The sequence below is a fragment of the Ursus americanus genome, chromosome 11, assembly GCF_024610735.1.
Source record: "Ursus americanus isolate L20-20 chromosome 11, mUrsAme1.1.p, whole genome shotgun sequence".
Taxonomy (NCBI): domain Eukaryota; kingdom Metazoa; phylum Chordata; class Mammalia; order Carnivora; family Ursidae; genus Ursus; species Ursus americanus.
Genome location: NC_142137.1, coordinates 44,566,634 through 44,586,451, shown reverse-complemented (window position 1 = coordinate 44,586,451; position 19,818 = coordinate 44,566,634). Strand labels below are relative to the sequence as shown.

Below are 19,818 nucleotides of genomic sequence, written 5' to 3'. Positions count from 1 at the left end.
GGATGATTTCATGTAATACTTGTGAGACTCTATATGTGGTAGGTATTATTAGATATTCTTATAGGATTCCCATTGTTACCGTGGGCAACGTAAGGCTTAGAGCGCTCAAGTAGCTTGCCCAGTTTCCCAGCTAGTGAGCGAGTGAGTCGGAATTCCAGACCTGGTAGTTTGACTCTGGACGTCATGAACCTGACCACCAAACTACCCTGTTTCATTTGCTGTGTGTGGGACCTCTTTTGTTCACTTAAAATATGGTCTCTAAATAATAGTCTTTTTGGGGGGTCTTCTCATCTATTAAATATTAAAATTACTTTCTCCTCATTCCTTGCATTCTTGCTTATTAAAAATAGAAGTTACACTTTACAATGAAAGCATTCAGCTTGGTGAAATAGACCTATCTAGTTGAAGAGTAGTTTATTATGTATTTAAACCTGTATTAGAGCACAAGGTTGGAGGGTGCTAAGATCAATGACTCCTAGTCCTTGCCTTTATCTGTTTCACTCGTCTTAGTTATAATTATTCTGATATTTCAGTTATTTCAAGAACAGGAGTGGCAAAAGAGGATTAAAAATCCTTAAATCTCTGAGAGAGACAGGGAGGGGCAGGGGGAGACGGACACTGTGTGTCGGGGGGGGGGGTGGGGGTACGTAAGGAAAACAATGGAATGCTGGTCTGGTCTGCACTTGACTCTGTTACATTTGACCACATGTCCATTGTTTCTCCTACCTATCGTAGAAGTTAGGGTGTCTAGACTATGAGAACCAGCTGGATGATAACTTGACCTTGAGTCATTTATTCAAGCCAGACTGAGGCCCAGAAATTGACTTTACCTATAGACTTTAAGATTGCGTGGATAATTCAGAAGGTCCCTGCTATCTCTGAATCTCTTTATATCACCAAACTCCAAGATTTCCCAGTGTGCTTTATGGTTTAAATCTATTGCTGTGGTCTATCTTTTAAAGTCTCAACGTATGTAAAAACTACAAAAATCTAGAAAATAATTGATAGTTGTATGTTCACCATAAAAATTTTAATCAGATGTTCCCGTGTTGCTGTGTGTTTCAGATTTTTTTTTAAAGAACTAAAACCTTAAGGCTTCGCTAAAGTCTCCTTCCCATCTCTCCTCTCCTGCTCTGTACGTCTCTTTTTACGGCATGTAAATCTACTTTGTTTAACTGCTGTCTAGTTTGCTGTGAATGACTACACCAGTTTCTCCGTTCCTCTACAACGGCTCCATTTCTTTATGTATTATTAACAATCAGTGCTTCAATGAACATAATTGTACACCTTGCCTTGTTTACTCGTGCAAGAGTTTCTTCAGGGTAGACACTTTGTAGTGGGATTGGGACGTTGATAGGATGCAGTTTTACTTCCTCGGATTTCCCGGATATTGCAAAGCGATCTCCAGAGTGGTGGTGCCAGTTTAAATTCCAGCCAGTAACCACCAAGGTGAATTTTTCCACATTGTCTCTACTTACTAATGGTGATTTGGCATTCATTTTGTATTTTTTAATCTAGGGTTTTTGCATGTATTACCTTTAATTTTCTTCTATCCACTTTATGAGATTTCATGACCTAGGTTATAAGCCTCATAAAGTTGCATCCCTTTTAATAGTCTCTGGAAAAGTTTGGATAAATGAGGGTTTATCTGTTCTTTGGAGATCTGGTAAAACTTGCCTTTAAAACTGCCTTGGGCTGGTGGAAAGAGATTTGGAGAGTGGGTTTTGTTTTTGTTTTTTGTTTTTTAGATCATTGATTCGATTTCCTTATACTGAAAGGTTCTATTTTTTTTCTTGAGTCTGTGTTAGTAATTCATATTTTTAGTGGTACCTGTCCATTTCATCTAGTTTGATAAATCTGCTGGCCTGAAGCTTTTCATAGCATTGTCATCTTGTGCATTCAGTTTTTATTCCATTTTTATTTCTAGGGTTATTTGCCTTTTTACCCCCCTCAATCATTCTTCCTATAGAGTTACCATTTTTTTCCCGCCAAAGAAACAACTTGGGTTTGTTGTTTCTACTTTTTCTACTTTGTAGCATTTTCCCCCTTTTGCTGTTTATTTTTTCTTTGAGATTACCATGTTGGTTTTCTAATTTCTTGAGTTGAATATTAAATGCACAGATGCTTGGCTCTAGTTTTCCCTTCAAGTATCTCTTGTTGAGAGTACAAATTTTGAACATAGGACTTTTCATTGCCATTCAATTCTTAATATTTTTGCATCCCCTTATGGGTCTTTTATTTCTTTAAAATTTAAATTCAACTAATTAACATATGTATTATTAGTTCCAGAGGTAGAGTTCAGTGATTCATCAGTCTTATATAATACCCATTGCTCCTCACGTGCCCTCCTTAATGTTATTTTTGATCACTAAAGTTTTCTACACTTGATCTTAGCCAAAACGCCGAGAAGCGATTGATCACTAAATTTTTCTAAGTGTGTTTTTAGATTTCTGAAGTGTGTGTGTTCAGTGAATATATGTGTGTTATGTCTTATGGAAAGAGAGAATTTTTCTTTTGTTTGGATTTCCTGTTTTATTATAATTTGGCCTGGTGTTCAGATCTGTCCTCTTGATTAGTCTTATTATGTGGCTCATGTTTTTTATCTCTATTAATTGTTTAACTGCTTAGTTTATCAACTAATATGAGAGGTGTGTTGAGATCTCTTCCTATAATTATTTATTTGATAATTTCTGTTTGTATTTCTGTAAGATTATACTTTATAAAATTTGAGGCCAGATTATTAGATGCTGTACATGTGCAAAATTTTTCCCTTTTTACCATCGTATGGTAAAATTTATTTTGACATTAATATTACTGCATTGGCTTTATTTTGGTTAAGATTTTCCTGGACTGTCTTTTTCCATTTCTTTGCTTTTAGACACGGTGCCTTTGTATCTTTGACAATTTAGTCTTTTTTTTTTTTTAAAGATTTTATTTGAGAGAGAAAGAGAGAGCACAGGAGCAGGGGGAGTAGCAGACTCTCCACTGAGCAGGGAGCCTGATGCAGGCCTTGATCCCAGGACCCCGGGATCATGACCTGAGCTGAAGGCAGATCCTTAGCCGACTGAGCCACCCAGGCGCCCCGAGAATTTAGTCTATTAACTGGTGAGTTTAGGCTAGCTATTTTATATGATAACTGATATGTGGCTATATTCTGCCATCTAATTTTGGGTTGTCTGGTATTTTTCTTTGTTTGTTGTTATTCTTTTAGGAATATTTAAGTGATTGATGGACACCGTTGACTTAATAAAGTCTGATATTAATCACTGTGCCTACCCCCTTTTTTTCCCATCTGTTTTGCCCTCATTGATTAGATGTCGGATCTCATTTCGGAATGGTACAAAATAACATTCTTATCTGTATGACTATTCCCTCTTGTATGACTTTGCTACTCATGGGGAATGAAGTTATTGGGTTACTTGAAACAGAGTTGAGAAAGAATGCAAAGTTAAATGCAGCAAAGTTTGCAGTTAACCCAGGTTAAATTCACTGAGACTTAAGTTGGTTGCAAAAGCATAGGAATCTTTACTTTTATGGCTATATTAATGTACAGATTGTCTTTTCAGTTAATAAATGATTACTTAATATATCATTAAAAATGAACTCTTGAGAAGGATAAATTTGAAATTAGGGTGTAGCATACATGTGTTGAATAAACTTTTTTCTCCTTTCAAATACAAAGCAAAATGAAATGTAAGTAGGCTTCAGTGATATGATCCCATACCAGATTTTATGTACCAGCGTTTCACTAGAATTCTAGGCAGTGACTTTATATCTGACCACAGGCCCATAATTCATCAGTGTCGTAGTAGCTCTTCTAACAATGCAAATGTTTTAAGTTGTATTTCCTGTTTTGGTTGATTCTCTTTTATCCAATTCTTCTTCCCATTTTGGTTCTCTGGTTGCTTGCCTCGTATCATTAGTACGGGTCTGATATGCATCAGATCTGCTGTTATTTCCTCTTTGGGAGCAGAGCGCAGAGGACAGCCGTCACGTGGTTTGAGTGCTCTCCCGTTTCCCGTCCCAGCACTGACCTTAGACAGATCGGGGGGATGTGCTGATGCTGCTTCTCTGTAGTTCCGCAGCTCTGCGCCGGAAATCAGTGTCTAAGGACTACTTGGGGAAGTATGTTGAGGGAAACCGTAGCTGTTGATGAACTTGCAAGCTCTCAAGGAGGGATGAATACAGGGTGGGAAAGAAATACTTTCACTTTATTTGGTTTGGGAGATTAAATTTGTTTCCATCTGTTTACCGGCATTAAAGATGACATCTGTCGTGACTTTTTAGATGCGGTTATTCTTTTCTTTTTGTATGCACGTGTGTCTCGTTTTCAGCTAGACTTTTAGATTGTAGCATCCCCACCGGAGAGGGCCTGATTGTCTTCACTTCGAGGGAACCTACCACAGTGGAGGAAAGCGTGGTCTCTTACAGGAGTCTCGAGGAGTTGGAATGACCTAACTTACGGAGTCAGATGAGGTTCTAGAGGGCGTTCAAATGCCAGGAGGAGAGGATTCAAGCTGCTCTATAGAGCAAAATTTGCTGGGAGGTGCGGAAGTGGTGGTAAAGTTACTGGGACAGAGAGGATCCAGCAAGGTCAAGAGTGCTAGACTTTAGAACACGGTAGGCAGCTGTGTGGCTGCAGTAATTGAAGTGGGACTTTTTTTATTCACTACATTTGTTAAGATGCACATCAGTGGTCTTTATAGGTAGGATTTTTTCAGGATGATTTGAGCATTGGGAAAGTTAGGCAGTTTCCTGTTTGTGTTTCCTGTCAGTACCTTTGGTCAACAAAAGCACCCCTTTTAAGCCATTTCATGCAAATGTTCCTGTACTTAACTGAATAATTTGCTTAAAGATAATTTTTGGAGGTATTATTGTTTGATGTCCTAACATCATCTGTTTCTCCAACTGCTTCCTTAAAGTAGGTAGCTGGATCTCCATATCTCCATCTATATCCCTATATTCCTTGTTCTGTTCATTTTAGGCTTCTTGTTTCCCCATTTTTTCCTCCTGTGGGCTATCCGAGCCTATTTCTTGAACCTTGGGAATTAAATGAATACGATTGCTCAGGGAACCAAGGCAGCTCTGTTTTCAGAAACTCATTATCATCTTTCAAGTCTGCATTCTTTTGAGGTAACAGTATGTGTTGTTAGAAGTGGGTAAAAATGCCTCACAAATACAATATTTGTGAGCATAAATATTGGTAAGAGGGCATTTTTAGAGACTGATTATAATTAAGTGAGAAAACAGTATGGAAGTGGCTTGACTGTAACTAATGTTATTTTTGGCTCATGTAACAATAAGCTTATTGCTAAGCCATGCATTAATTTTGACCCAAGGCCTAGTCTGTGTGCGTTTGTTCCAAATCTTTGTGCGAAGTATTTTTTCATTGTATTTAGTGAAGACTACAATTTATGTTTTATACTGATTTATCATCTATTGATAATAAAAGATCTCAAATATTTTTTGGGAAACTTTGAGGATTATATTTTGTAACGAAGGAACTATAATTTCTATTCTTTGATAACATCTGTTTTTATCTTATTGGAGTATTTAATGGTATGTGGCAAGCTCCTTTAGTACCAGAATTTGAATGGAAAGAATTTTAGGGCATCTCCTGGGCTCTGCATGCCTGTCCCGGAGACTCAGCTGTAGGACTCTTGTGATACTGCCACTGATCGTTTCTGCGCTCAGTGTGTTAGAACAGCAGGGCTTTTTCCGCTCAGGAAAAGATACAGGAAGATTTAGTTGAAGCCATGGATATAAAGTTAGGAGACCTATGTTTCCTTTTCTTTTTACTCTTTGGATGTCTCGGGGCAGTCACTTCCTCTTTTCTCTTCTATCCTCAGATTGCAGAATAAGAATGAAAATACTTGCTTCCTCTGTTTCTGTGCTTGGGCCGGTTTTACTACAGCTGATAAGTCTGTATATTTTTTAGGCCTGAAAATAAATGTGAAAGTTCCTGCAAGACTTGGGGAGCAAGAGTGAATGTGTATTCTGAGTTAGAGTTGCGCACATTTCTCTCTGGCATCTGAAAGTTGTTCCCACGTGTTGATTTTAGTCTGAGAATTGAGGGCATTGTTTCTGCCCACACAGGAATGCCAGTACCATTTTTTCCTTAGCGCTATGAATAAGGCGATCAGAATGTAGGCTCTTTTCGTCAGTGTTCTGATGATAAAAGTATTCATCAGAAAGTAGAATGTGTCAAGGTCGACTTTTCTTGCGTAGAGGACTGGTCTCAGAAGTCCAATTTGATATCCTTGCTTTTGAGTGGGTGTTATTTATTTACTTGATTGCTTATTCTGCTTTCACTCTCCAAGGTGGTTTTTCAGACTTCTGGCACCTGACCCTTACTAGGTTTATTAGTTAGATAGTTTTAAGTATCTACATACTCGTGGAGGATCTAGAAGTTGTTGCCCTTTATACACGTCCATAAAATAGGGTTAGATTCAAACAGATGTGGTTTAGGAACTCGGAACAATTTAATCAGCATATATCATGTGCAGCATAAAATCCCAACAGCATAGGTGCAGGTGGAATGTCTCTGTCTGTCCAACTATGCCTTTAGCTTAAAAAATTTAAGATGATAATTCTGTTCAATAACGTGTCTTGACTAAGTGGGAAGAGGCTACCAGACCATGTGAGTGGTTGAATACTCGGTCCAGCTTGAAGAACACTAGGGAGTCACAGGAGCAGGGCAGAGCATGGCCTATTTATCAAGCCCCTCTTTAGCTGGGCATTCAGGACTCCCTCAGGAATGACCTCGGACTGTCTTTTGACCTCCATCACTAGTGGATTTTCCAGGTTTCCCCTGCCAGCCTAATTGGTCTTCTAATCAGGCACTTCCTCAATTATCTTTTCTTCAGGTTTCTGATCAGAACATCTCTGCATTGTGATTGCTTCTGTAGCCACAGGATTTCTCCCTATCGTGTCATGTCCAACTTTGTCTTCCTCTAAACTTGTTTGCACCATTAACTTGTCAATCAGTCATGCACTGGTTTCTGAAAGAATCACCTGTGTTGTGTTGAAAAACTGGTAAACTCTCGTATTGTTTGATTTTTCTCCTGTTATTTCTTCACCCGGATTGTTAGTTCCTTGAGAAAAGGACCTTTCTTCTCTCTCCCCGTGGGGCACTGACACAGGACTTTATACGCTACTCATAGAAAGTAATTGTTGCTTTATTTTTTCTCTACTTTCTTGTATATGTATAAAATTTTCATCCTTTTATCTAAGCTAAATGATCACACTTCCTTATTTATATTCCCAATTTTTCTCTCCACCCTCCAATTAGAAAAGATTTGGGTCTATAAATATGTGTATCACTCCTCCCTGCCACCCCCACCCCTTATTTGCTACTTCTGTCTACCACCGCCCTGCTTTTCAAATACTTAGAAACAGCCTGAGCATACATGGGAGCGACCACGGGAGATGGCGGGCTGGCCGAGTGAAGGCCGGGCTTGGAGAGCATATGTTTAATACCTTCTTCCCTGCCTCTCTACACTAGTGCTGCTCTGGAGCCCACTAAAGGATGATTTAGTTTCCATTTCCAGGCAGTCAGGAATGCTATCACATTTATCCTTTCTGTCTCTCTCACTCTTGGTTTCTAAAGCTGGGGGTTGCCCTTGCGTCAGTGGTATTTTGAAAGCATTAAATGTGCCGCTGGAAAGTAACTTCTCACCGTGAGTAACCATCTTGACATCATTTTGAAGGCAGCCTCCATCTCTCCCTGGCCTTTTCTCGCACATGCTGCTGGGCAAAGCTAACTCCTTGGTCATTTACTACTTAATACCATGTAATATGTTTTCACCTTAACCTGAGGGAGGTGGTAGAACTGGCACCAGGTTTTTGAATGATTTTTCTCTTTTGGAAGGAAAATTATTTGAAGGTTGAGTAAGATTAGAAAGGATGGGGGAAGGTCGTTTTTAGAATAAGGTTTATATTTTAAAATCTGTTCTGATACATTTTTCTCATTCACTAAAATACACGGGCATTAAAAAATTTTAGCTCCTAGGAGCATCTGGGTGGCTCAGTCGGTTAAGCATCCGACTCTTGATTTCGACTCAGGTTATGATCACAGAGTTGTGAGATCGAGCCCCGTGCTGTCGGGCTCTGCGCGCAACAGGGAGTCTGCTTGAGATTTCTGTCCCCCTCCCCTGCCCCGGCACACACACTCGTGCTCTCTCTCTCTCTCAAAAACATTTTTTTTAGCTCCTTGACAGGATTCATCAAATGAAGAAATGCAGTATTATTTCTCTCAGCCAATAAAAAACATAAAATATCTTTTAACACACTATTCAGAATCCCTCTGTTTTTGTTACTCTTATTTTAGTCACCTTTCTCTATTCTGAGAAAATTAAAGATGTTGTAATGGACTTGTATTTCTCAACTGTAGAAATTTTGCTCAATGTTCTCCCCGATCCCATCTCCCTGTGGCCCCTCCCCCTCCAGAGTCCTCTGGAGGTGTGTGTAGGAGCTTGAAGGGAGTCAGGGATTTGGGAATCCTGCCTTTACCTGTGTTTATTTCACAAAGGCTGGGGCCATTCATTTCATCCTGTCCCTTCGACAGCAGGATTCATACTCTGGTCCGGTGAAAACGTGGACAGAGTGTATCATTAGTATTTACGGTACCATATAATATAGTATGCTAACATTTGGGTCTTAAAGGGATTGAATTCAATATAACATCATAAAATCTGGTGTATAAAAAGCACCGGAATAACTCGGAAAAAATTTCTTCCTGCAAGGTGGCTAAATGAGCCCAGCATTGATAAAGGATCTGCCAGATGGCTGTTTTTATGATTTGTTTCATTATGTTCTGCAACAGAGTTACACATGGACCCAGAGAAAAGCTAGGAATAATACTTTTAACTTTTTTTTTAAACTCATATTCTTCAGAGGCACCTCCGGACAAAAGCTCCGTTCTGCCTATTCACGGCATCTCCTAACTGCGTTTCATTTGTGGATATGCAATTTTAACCTGTTTTGAGGTTGAGTCTGATTTTATGTATCCCCCATTTATTTACATAGAGAGGACAATTCAACCGAGTCTTATGATCTGTTTGTCAGATTGATCTCTTTTCATATTTCTATCAGCAGCAATTTAATCAAGTAAGAACGCTCTACTAAGCTATTCTTCTGTAGCACAGAAAGCCTATATGAATCAAATGTCAAAATTCATTCTAAGCAAATAGTTTGCAGAGAATGTGCTAGCCTACAGAAGTTGCTGCTTCTGGTTTTTGAAATAAGTCCTAGTGAACATGGTACTTAGCAACATTTAAAAGAAGATACTTAAAAAAATTTTTGGTTTGCTCATCTGGCTCGAAGTTTGATACCAGCCTCTATTTATCTAACAGTTTTAGTCAGTTTTAAAGAGATTATACTTTTTCATAGATTTATGCCAAGTCCTGCAATTCACGGTGAATAATAGAAATAGACAAAAAGAAGTTGTATTTTCATTTCTTAGGAATTATTTTAATGCCTGGGTTGCTGTTGTCCTTTAAGGATGGTATGTGATTTTTAAGAAAAATAGGAAGTTCAGAAAGTCATATTTGCATAGTATTTTACAAATTTGGATCTAAAATCATATTCATTTAAATATATCTTGTGTGTTCAGAAATAATTTTTATCCCCAAATATTGATTTGGTGAGAAGATAAAAAGAAAAATGTAAGATATTTTTCTGAGAAGATAAAAAGAAAAATGTAAGATATTTTTCCTCTCAAGCTGCTTATGAATTTTACTTTAAGGATAAACTATGCGTATGAAGCCAAGAATATAATATGAATGTAACTGATAAAGTACTGTTTATGGGTTAGGTAAATAACATAGAAGTATCACATTGTCATGGGCTGAAATGGCAACTCTTCACAGGGGAGAAAAAAAACTCCTAGATTTTGAAGAATGAAATTTTTAGGGAAACTCAGCAACACTTAGCCCATTACATTTTTTATTTAAAAATGGCTCAATAGTAATATCCTAGCAGAAATATGGGGTCATGAGAATAGATTTTAATGCCTACTTCCTCCTTGGTCAAGGATAGCTTGGTAGTAAACCTTGGTTAGGAGCAAGCCAGTGTGGCTAGTTTTGACTCACGCTTTTCTTGGCTTGGCTCGCACTAGAAATCCTCCTGTTTTACAATTCAGTGTATCACTGAGGTCACTTCTGCTAAACATCATGGAAGAGGTGGGCTCCCATCCACAGGAGAGGTTGCAAAGAAAACATGAAAGATAAATGCATGGACTTGATCTCCCAGCCTTTTTCAATCTGCTTTCCAAAATTTCGTTGGCACGGATGCTGTCCCCGCCCCCCCCAACCTCGTGTCAGGGTGTGGAAAAAAATGAGTATGTGCATGCGTGCTGTTACGTCATTTTCTATTCTAACTAGCTTCCCTAGGGAGCAGAGATAAACGGGTTATGTTTAATCTACCGTCTTTAATCGGCGGTCTACTTTCTACTAGGAAAATTTGAGCAATGAGCACGTTTTATCTTCAGGACGAGGTGCGGTAGGCCATCCTCCCCAGTATAGCACATACCTCATTGTCGGGAGGCTCTCAGGTTCTCTTGCTATAAAAAGACTTTTACTTGGTTGTGGTAGCTTTAGTAGCATCTGTTTTGATATTTTGTTCATTATTTTCTCTCCGATGCCTTTTGTTAGTTTATTTTCTTGGGTCATTATTTTCTGCACGTGTCTGGATAATCCATTGTATTCGCCTGTGTGTTGAATTTGGCACAGTGGAGGTGGGTCATAGGAAATGGAAGGATGGGAAGGCTATTCTGAAAATGTTTCACTGGTTTTTGTAATAGGTGTAATTCACTTCTTCTTAATTTGGTTTGAGTCATTATCTGTTACATAAAGTGTGTGGTTTTGTTCACCAAACATTTGTGGACCGAGCATCGGTGATCCGGCTGAAGAATGGTCGGTCTCCTGGTCAGAGCCCGCGCAGCAGAGTGCAAGGGCGGCCTTCCTGGGTTCGGGCTGGAGTTCAGACTCCTTTCCAATAGTGAGAATCTGTTCTGAATGTGGTAGTTTGGGGAAGCAGCCAATGTTAACATTTCTATAAAGCTTTTTTTCTTCCCCCCTAAGATTTATTTATTTATTTTAGAGAGGGGCCAAAGGAGAGAGGGAGAGAGAGACTCTCCAGCAGAATCCCTGCTGAGGGAGGAGCCCGAAGAGGGGCTCGATCCCACGACCCTGAGATCACGACCTGAGCCAAAATCAGGAGTCAGACACTTAACAGACTGAGCCATCCAGGTGCCCCTCTATAAAGCTTTTTAATTTGTAGAGTAGTATCTCATTTTCCCCACCGGAATTGATGGAGGGAGGGTGAGCTGTTACAGACAAGGTGCTATGTTGGTATAGTAGTTCTCAAAGTTAAACTGAAAGTTTGCTTCATTTCAGCGTTTTGAAATCTGGATATATCTTGCAATATATGCCAAGAGAAACTTAGATTACCGTTTCCCCCCACCTTGCTGAAGTCTTTCATAATTTTATAAAGATAATAGTATTTGAAGTTTGCAGAGTAAGCTCCCCGTGTTGATGACCAGTAGGATGCCCCAGGGGGTGGGATCTTCCACGAGTTAGGACTCGGGAGATGATTGTGTAGGGTCTGGTAGGGGGCATACATGCATACATTAATTCTTTATTCACTGTGACCAAGGGAGTCAGGGAGAAGACAGTTGGCCCTTGCCAATCATGCCTATGAACAGAATCATTAGAATGCCAGGAAATGATTTATAGTGAAAGATAACTGCCAGGAAGAATGAAATGTGTACAGTGGTTGGTCAACTAATTTTTTTCTTCATAATAAAGTCCTTGAATGATGCCAAGTGCTAATCCTAAGATATCTTTGTGAGCATGAAATTTAGAGCAAGGGGTATTACATCAACATAGTGACTTGTGTCTTCAACCTTGATCCAAAGCTTGATCGAAAGCCAGTGTTGAAGGGGGTGAGTACATCTGCCAAGGTCAAGAATAATTATGCTTATAGGCCAGGTATCCTCCTTCCAAGTGATACTGATAAATTCTCACTTTTTGTTATTCCCACTCCTCCCCCTCCAAGAAGCCCATTCGGGTCTGTAAACTGGGATTACACACTTACACACACACACACACACACACATTTACCTCTCTCCCTCCCTCCCTAACATTTTAGACATGCATTCCTGGGTCTCCTGCAGTCAGACATTCATCCTTCATATGTGTTGATTTTACTTAGCATAACGTTTTCTGGGAAACCTATCTCCAAGTTCTGTTGGAAACCGTACCATGGACTTCAGTATTTCTAGTTGGGTGTGTTATTCACCTGATAGACTTAGGGTGGGAGTTCATGTTGGGAAGGATAATGAATCACCTGAAACTTATTTGCCAGGTAAAAATATTATTTCTGTTGGAAAAAATTCTGATTTTCAAATAGATGTCATATGTCACTTTGCATTTTAGGGAAGAAATAATACAGGGCGGCATGGGGTTGACCATCTGGGTATTCGAATACATAGTGCAGAAGGCACCATAAAGGAAGTTTCCAGTTTATAAGCAGGTTGTCTGTACAGGCCATACATCAGCAAATGATTTATTTGGAAAGTATGCTTTCCTATAGACACAATGCACAAATGATTACATTTCCAGGTCGATTTGTGCAAGTCCATACCTTTTTTTTTTTTCATAATAATTTTTTATTATATTATGTTAGTCATCATACAGTACATCCCTAGTTTTTTATGTAAAGTTCCATGATTCATTACTTGCGTATAACACCCAGTGCACCATGCAATACGTGCCCTCCCCACCACCCATCACCAGCCTATCCCATTCCCCCACCCCCCTCCCCTCTGAAGCCCTCAGTTTGTTTCCCAGAGTCCATAGTCTCTCATGGTTCATTCCCCCTTCTTCCCTTTCTTCTCCTACCGTTATTCCTATACCTTACGTTTTTTAACTGAATTCTGGGTGCTAAATCTCGGAGCAGGTTGGTAAAGACAGAATTGCTACCTCCCTTTCTTAACTCAGGCCCAAATTTAAATCTCTTTTTTCCCCTCCAGATTATTTTCCTATTTCTTGGTGCTTTTCTTCCTTAGACTTTCTTGTTCCTACTTCCATGATGATACTATTCTTTTGCAGCAGAATATAAAAAATGTTATATGCTTCCTGCCGACCTTTTCTCCTTCTAGAATCTAAATTCCTAATTCCTCCAATGTAGCAGATTTCTCAGCTCACTAATGAGAGGATCAGTGATTTGAGTGAATGACTGCAATGTGTGAATGATTGATTACCTGTTCTGCCTTCGAAGAGATATTTGCATTTTAAAAGAAAGCTCTTCTCTCTAAAGAATCCTAAGTGGTAAAATTTCACTACTGAAGCCAAGGCCTGAGAAAAAATTAAGGCAGTTTGTGTGGGGGCTAGAAGGCTGGATTGTGGCATCTTTGGGTCAGGTGGACATACTGGTGGTCAGGTAGCTTTTCGGGGAAGCATGCCTCAGAGCGCAGTCACCCAAACGCTTCCTGACTTTCTTGCTTCTGAATCTCCCTATGTTTCTCTATGATAACCTCAGTTTTTCTCCTTATATAGTTGAGTTAATTTATGTGTATGTGTATTTTAAGTGGGGCAACGTCTTGAAGATTCACCCAGTCCGCCCGCCCCCCCCCCCCAACTTGGTGAACAAAGACCTTGTTGTCACATTTTCTTTGGTTTTACTTTAGTTGGTTAGTCACCCATCAGGAATGAAAAACTTTTAACAGGGAAAAAAATGTCAAGCTGAATGGAAACACTGTTGCCTCAGATCAATGTTTAAAAACTGCTATCTCAAAATGAAACGTATGTTTTTTTCTCAGATTGCCCAGAAGTTGCTTGTCATTGACTTCAAGAATCAGAAATTCAGGTGGTGAGGTATGAGGACATTTCTGTTGCAAAGAAACTTAGGACCTCTCTTTTTCTATCAGATCCATTTCCCTCTGTTTCACAGCTGTTGTAAAGGCAATATTTAAGCGATTAAGATTATTCTGCGTTGCACCTTGACTTCCACTTTGGTCCGTTATTAAAAAAATACCTTAAGCACTCCTGGCCAGTGGAGGTAAGAATAGTTTCCTTGGGCCTGGTTGTGGTAAGATCAGATCTGCATATGGTCTAGGGTCAGATGGGTGTCTTGTGTTTTTCCACCTGCGGATCTTTTTATTTCAAACGTAGCTTCAGGGAGAGTTTAAAGGGTTTGAAGTGAAAACTTGAACAATTGATGTATTATGCTGTGGGTCCTGGTTTTGTGCCTAAGCCTTTGAAAGGGGGGAAAAGGGGAGTATAGTGTGTTGGATGTTTGCAATAGATTGAAAGCTAGTGGACTTGGGGTGTGAGGCAGACAGTCTTACTCTGGGAGAGGGAATCTGTTTGCTGACCTTTGTATCAGCCTTGTCTCATGGTCAGAATCCTTTTTACCAAGAGGAGTACAGAGGATTTTTAGGGCAGTGAAATTATTCTGGATGGTACTGTAATGGCAGAACATGTCATACATTTGTCCAAGCCCCTAGGATGCACAACAGCAAGAGTGAGCCCTACTGTTAACCATGGACTTGGGTAATAATGACTATGTGTCAGTGGAGGTTCATCAGTTGTAACAAATGTACCTGGGGGCGGGGGATGTCGATAATGGAAGAGGGTATGCAGGTATAAGGCTAGAGGTTATACGGGAAATCTCTGTACCGTCTCAATTTCTGTGAACCTAAAACTGCTTTAAGAAATAAAATCTAACACAAAAACTAAGAAAACTACAGGTGCCCAGGTGTCACCTTTGAAGATGCTGATTTGGTGGTTTTGATGACAGACTTAAACCTGTGCAGCCAGAGTTAAGAACTGCTTGGAAAGGCGGTAACATCCTGTCTGCCAGGCACTCTGTGCAGAGCACCTCCTCCCCAGGGATAGGGGCAATTCATAAATTAGCTCCTTGTTGAAATATTATTATGACTGGTGAGGTATTTTTGTCTAGTGATAGGAAAGTGAGTGGAGTAGAGACCCTCCACTGAAACTGCAGGAGGTCTTACATGTCTGTCTGGGTCTACTCGACAGCCTTTTCCTCACTCTGATTTGTGGCTGAATTTGTCTGGTTAGGATTTGCTTTGAGTAATGCTCCGCATATAGTAAGGGCTTGATAAGCGTTAGCTGCAATTGTTATGTTTTTAAAACCCTGATTGTTTTTTCAGGATCCTACTATTTTTCCTGAATTCTTGATCAAAATACTAAACTCCCATGCCTTAGGTAAATTCCTGATAATATTTTTATATTTTATCAATAATTTAGTGACCTGGAAGGCCCATAAGGTAAGCATATACCACATATATATTCACAATGACTTTGTCACTTGAAGAACTTCCTTAGACTCTAAACTGTATTTAGTACTTTTACAAATAGGAAAAAACCCGCAAGATTTAAAAACACTGCACTTTATCTTGAAATTTTGAATAAACCAATCCCTAGTGTCCAAGGACTTTTTATTGGAGTGAGAAGAGAGACATTGTCCATAACCAGTTGACTTAAAAAAAAGAGGACAAAGTCGAATTCCTTTACTTACCACCAAAATAAACTAGAACTCTAGGAACAGAAATATAGTTGGATTTTGCACAGGAGAAATTGCAAGCTGTCTGACAGCTGTTCACTTAGAGCAAATGGAGATTGAGATGATTCTTCCTCATACACTACAATACCATTTCATTAAACTTTTATTACAAAAGGAAGGCATTTAAGGGACCATGTTTTATGAACAGCTCAGCAATTGACCGATGTTAGAACTGACAGGGATCTTTATTATTTTCCTCTGGTGAAGGCCAAAAAATTAGTAAAATTTTTTGCATAAAATTTGTGTGCAGATATTTACATTTCATCAACAAATAGGGTTTGTGTAACAAGCTTCAAGATTCAAGGCTCTGGGGCTTTTGGGAGGTTTTCTGCATCCGCATTTCAGAGCGTGGCTTTGGGATTACCCGGAGCCAGCATGCTGGCGAGAGGAGCGGGCCTGCTCTGTGCTTTGGAGACAGAGGTCCTTCCAAGGGGGTGCTCTCTGGTCAGTGAGCGATTCTTGCGTCCTGAAAGCTGATGAAAACCTCTGGGTTGCCAGAAGTATAAACTGCAGAGATACAGAATGTGATTATGGATGAAGGATTAAAGATTCAGTGTTCTATCTTTTAAGGCTGAAAATTAAGCATTTATTTGCTTTGGGAGGAAAAAAGGGCCATGTCCATAGACTCGAGTTTGTGGTTGATGTTTATAATATTGATAGCAGGATTTTGTTGTTTTTGCTGTTTTCCACGAAGCATGAAGATGAGACCTATTTTTCTATCTCGTTTGTAATCTAAATTTACCTGGTTGCTTCTGAGATGAATTGTGTGCTCAGTTAAGAATTCTGAAACGTGCACATGTCCTCTCTTTCACTCTAAAAAAAAAAAACTAAAAATTAAAAAAAAAAGGCTGCTACTAAAACAAAAACAAATACTAGACCAGAATAGACGGAATAATACCCTCGAGTAACTACATCCTGCAATAATTTTAAAGGAAACCCTAGCATAGCTAGAACACAGAGGCTCACCTTTTTATTTCTAGCATCTGAAACTATATTATTTTATGTTGTTTATGTCCACAACATGCAGAATTTGCTCCGTGTTTATCCTAATCCCTTGAATACTGTGTAATGGAAAAGAAATAGAGATTTTTTTCTCTCTTCTTTCCTTTTGTAGCCTCGTCTTGAAGAAATACTGTATAAGAGAAATTTCTTATACTTTATGGTGATTTATAAGAAGCCTACATGCTACATAATCTTGATAATGCATGTTTATCTATGTGTGTGTGTGTGTGTAGTTTCCTTAATCACTAATGACAAATTTTGAAAACGTTTTCAGTCTATTCAAAATAAGAAAGATACATATGCTTGTATATATACATGTGTGTATGCGTGTCTATTTGTACACATTTTATATATACATGCATATATATTATATATAATATACACACATGTTTTTGAGTAGTTGGAAAAACTTTTTCAAACTTAATTCTTATAATCAGGGAAACTTAAAAGTCTTTCTTTACTGTAAATGGCTCATTTATTTCTGGAATTAAATTTTCAACACACACACAATAATTGGATATGGTGTCTTCCTTTTTATTGGGGTTTGAATGAACTTTGGGACAGAGGTGTATTGACAGCTCTCCCAGATTGGTAGGAAAAGAATGATCTGGAAATGATGGCCTTAGACTCTCTGAGACACTCTCTTTCCTCTTCTGTATGGTTTTCTTTGATTTCCTCCACCCACATGACAATGTATCAGTTGTTGTTTGCTCTTTGCATACATTTCTTTCCTTGGCCTTTTATATTTGCATAGTGTAGTTTAGAGCTAGTGCAAAATACATAGCTCGAGGGCTGCGATGTATGGATTGCATTGTGCGCTTCCCAGCACTGTGTCCTGGGCATACAATAACTGCAGTGTGGAGGGGCCTACACGGAGACAGCCCTGGTGCTTTATAAAGCGCCAGTGGTGTGTGGCATCCACTGCAATCTGCTGGGTAAGCAGTTGCACAAATTCCTTCAAGTTGAGAAGCCTCCAGAAATGTCATGTTTTGGCCTCAGTAGTGAATGCCACAAATAACAGCACAGGCTCAGGGGACTTTGCTCAGCTTCTCGGATTCCAGCCTGCCTTCCTTCAGCTGGGTCTGCCGTAGATTTGTTTTGTTTTGTTTTGTTTTAAAGTCCCCAAAAGTTAGTCTTCTGACCCTTGAATAATGTATTTTAAACCCAGGTAAATTGCTTATTCTTTTTTTCTCTTTTGGTTAGCTCTAATCTATTATATAGTTTTTTAAAGAAGAAAAAAAATCCGATACCTGGAAAATAGACCAAAGGGCTTTTTTTGTTTAATTTTTCAGCCCATTGATTTTTATATTGCTGGTCTGTGCTATAAGTGGGGTTAGGGAGAGGCAGATGGGGGAGAGAGATTGTAAAGCTTGTTGGCCTTTAATGTAGAAAGTAAGATTTCTTTCTGAAGTGTACTTGACAAATTTATTAACAGTTGTATGGTTTTGGGGCGCCTGAGTGGCTCAGTTGGTTAAGCGTCTGCCTTTGGCTCAGGTCATGATCTCAGGGTCCTGGGATCCAGCCCAACATTGGTTGGTCAGGCTCCCTGCTCAGCAGGGAGCCTGCTTCTCCCTCTCTCTCTGCCGCTTCTCCTGCTTGCGGTCTCTCCCTGTCAAATAAATAAAATCTTAAAAAAAAAAACTTGTATGGTTTTAATTGTTAAATTAACTTGATGCTACATTATAAGAGTCGCTATTGATACAGTTTGTAGTCTGTAAAGATTCCAGTGTAAGAAGGGACACAAAGCAAAGGCATGCTTTCAGGTAGCAAGAGGAAATAACAGTGAAACTGCTCTCTTAGTGAAGGAATGCGACGAGTCTATAAACCTCACTGTCCCCTTCTGTATGAAGGTGGGGCATGGCCTGCTCTTGAGAGAAAGAGGCAAAATCGCTTTTCTGCTTTTGTCATTCCTCTAGTTCTCAAGAAGTATTTGGCAATGTTCTAATGACTAAAGAAGAGTTTAAGTGCAATGTAGGATTACGAAGATGAATGTTGGTCTGTGGCTGTTCTTCTCCCAGAATGTAGTTGGCAGTGTGTGTTTGGTTTAGTTCCTTGAGTATCTATAGGTGGTAATGCATGAGCTGGATCCAGGAGATTGCGTAAGACTGCTAGCCAGAGGCTTGAATTCTAGACTCAATTCTGCCAACTTTCTGGTTGGCATTATGGCACCGAGCCATTCCATCCAACGGATATATTTTGGCCAACTAGCGAGCTAGTTACTCCCTGAAATGCTGCCCTAAGAGATGTTAAAGTAAGTAGGACATACTTTTTTGCTTAAAGAATTCAGTCTCCGAAGTATCAAAAGGACTAGAATATAAGAATAAGTACCACAGAAGTGCAGTAAAGTGCTTGAAGGAGAAAGATGAATATTGGGAGGTTGGAATAGGTTTCATAGGGAAGGAGAATTTGGTAGGGTTTTAACAGTTGGAAAAAAATCAAGGTAAAAAAGAAATTTAGAGTATGTCTTAGCCAGTCCACAATCTTCTTTATCTGGGGCAATGCCCCCAAAGTGCTATGACAGCTAGTTGTATTGGTATCTTAGGTGCAGATAGTAAAACAAAATCTCTGTTTTTTTGCTTGGTTAACAAACGTATATTTGTAGTTCTTTCATGCAATGGAATCCAAATTGTTTATTAAAAAAAGTCAAAACAGTGAGAATAGAAAATTGCCAGGGTGCCTAGGTGGCTCAGTGGGTTGAGCATCTGCCTTCAGCTCAGGTCATGATCTTGGGGTCCTGGGATTGATCCCCACATTGCCCCACATCGGGCTCCACGCTCAGCTGAGATTCTGCTTCTCCCTCTGCCTCCCCCCTCCCCTGCTGCTGTATATCCTCTCTCTCTCAAATAAATAAATAAAACCTTAAAAAAATTGCCTTCCTGGATAGAAATATAGAGTACTAATGTTTATGGATATCACAAATAAGAATTCAGTTCTTCAAAAGAAATTCAGGAAATCAGTCTGAAAAGTAGGTTAAACTCTCAGTTTTCTCATTTGCGAAATGAGATTGGATGAAATAAGTATGAAAGTTCTTTAATCATATTTAAAAATTATTTTTAGAGCAACTCAGAAAGGTCCTGTGATTTCAGCTGCCTTTTAATAAATCCATATAAAGTGTCAAATACTTTATTAAGCACTTTAAATACACCTCATTTAATTATCAATATTATACAAGGAGTATTTTTATTTTAAAAGAAGAAACTGAGGCATGGTGAAGTTAAGTAACTT

The 19,818-nt window shown here is 39.2% G+C and overlaps 1 protein-coding gene across 14 annotated transcripts in view; it reads left to right on the top strand.

The window, feature by feature from the left end:
• The window catches only part of EPB41L2 (erythrocyte membrane protein band 4.1 like 2), a 208,470-nt gene that overhangs the window by 98,559 nt on the left and 90,093 nt on the right, over positions 1–19,818 (top strand). The window lies entirely within an intron of this gene.